We start from the raw sequence: 1,987 nt of genomic DNA on the forward strand, positions 1-1,987 counted from the left end.
GACCAATACTATTTCAAGAGTGTTTGCCCCCCAGTGTCCCACCTCCCAGCCACAGCTTTGCAGCTTTCAGCTTCACTGGGCTAATCCCAAACATCCCCGATGTTGACGCCACCTCTCTGCGGTGGCCCTGCGGTGAGCCCAGTGTCTCTCTCTCTCTGCGGTGAGCCCAGTGTCTCTCTCTCTCTGCGGTGGCCTTGCGGTGAGCCCAGTGTCTCTCTCTCTCTCTCTGCGGTGATCCCAGTCTCTCTCTCTCTGCGATGAGCCCAGTGTCTCTCTCTCTCTCTCTGCGGTGATCCCAGTGTCTCTCTCTCTCTCTGTGTGGTGAGCCCAGTATCTCTCTCTCTGCAGTGGCCCTGCGATGAGCCCAGTGTCTCTCTATCTCTCTCTGCGGTGGCCTTGCAGCGAGCCCAGTGTCTCTCTTTCTGCGGTGAGCCCAGTGTCTCTCTCTCTCTGCGGTGAGCCCAGTGTCTCTCTCTCTCTGCGGTGAGCCCAGTGTCTCTCTCTCTCTCTGCGGTGAGCCCAGTGTCTCTCTCTCTCTGCGGTGAGCCCAGTATCTCTCTCTCTGCGGTGAGCCCAGTGTCTCTCTCTCTCTCTGCGGTGAGCCCAGTGTCTCTCTCTCTCTCTGCGGTGAGCCCAGTATCTCTCTCTCTGCGGTGAGCCCAGTGTCTCTCTCTCTCTCTGCGGTGAGCCCAGTGTCTCTCTCTCTCTGTGGTGAGCCCAGTGTCTCTCTCTCTCTCTGCGGTGAGCCCAGTGTCTCTCTCTCTCTGTGGTGAGCCCAGTGTCTCTCTCTGCGGTGAGCCCAGTGTCTCTCTGCAGTGAGCCCAGTGTCTCTGTGGTGAGCCCAGTGTCTCTCTCTCTCTCTGCGGTGATCCCAGTGTCTCTCTCTCTGCGATGAGCCCAGTGTCTCTCTCTCTGCGGTGAGCCCAGTGTCTCTCTCTCTCTGCAGTGAGCCCAGTGTCTCTCTCTCTGTGGTGAGCCCAGTGTCTCTGTCTCTGCGGTGAGCCCAGTGTCTCTCTCTCTGCAGTGAGCCCAGTGTCTCTCTCTCTGCGGTGAGCCCAGTGTCTCTCTCTCTGCAGTGAGCCCACTGTCTCTCTCTCTCTGCAGTGAGCCCAGTGTCTCTCTCTGCGGTGAGCCCAGTGTCTCTCTCTCTCTCTGCAGTGAGCCCAGTGTCTCTCTCTCTGCGGTGAGCCCAGTGTCTCTCTCTCTGCAGTGAGCCCACTGTCTCTCTCTCTCTGCAGTGAGCCCAGTGTCTCTCTCTGCGGTGAGCCCAGTGTCTCTCTCTCTCTCTGCAGTGAGCCCAGTGTCTCTCTCTGTGGTGAGCCCAGTGTCTCTCTCTCTCTGCAGTGAGCCCAGTATCTCTCTCTCTGCAGTGAGCCCAGGGTCTCTCTGCGGTGAGCCCAGTGTCTCTCTCTCTGCGGTGAGCCCAGTGTCTCTCTCTCTCTCTGCGGTGAGCCCACTGTCTCTCTCTGAGGTGAGCCCAGTGTCTCTCTCTCTGCGGTGAGCCCAGTGTCTCTCTCTCTCTGTGGTGAGCCCAGTGTCTCTCTCTCTCTGCGGTGAGCCCAGTGTCTCTCTCTCTCTGCAGTGAGCCCAGTGTCTCTCTCTCTCTGCAGTGAGCCCAGTGTCTCTCTCTGCGATGAGCCCAGTGTCTCTCTCTCTCTGTGGTGAGCCCAGTGTCTCTCTCTCTGTGGTGATCCCAGTGTCTCTCTGTGGTGAGCCCAGTGTCTCTCTCTCTGCGGTGAGCCCAGTGTCTCTCTCTCTGCGGTGAGCCCAGTGTCTCTCTCTCTGTGGTGAGCCCAGTGTCTCTCTCTGCGGTGAGCCCAGTGTCTCTCTCTCTGCAGTGAGCCCAGTGTCTCTCTCTGCAGTGAGCCCAGTGTCTCTCTCTCTGCGGTGAGCCCAGTGTCTCTCTCTCTGCGGTGAGCCCACTGTCTCTCTCTGAGGTGAGCCCAGTGTCTCTCTCTCTGCGGTGAGCCCAGTGTCTCTCTCTCTC

This window comes from Erinaceus europaeus, chromosome 15, assembly GCF_950295315.1.
Source record: "Erinaceus europaeus chromosome 15, mEriEur2.1, whole genome shotgun sequence".
NCBI lineage: Eukaryota > Metazoa > Chordata > Mammalia > Eulipotyphla > Erinaceidae > Erinaceus > Erinaceus europaeus.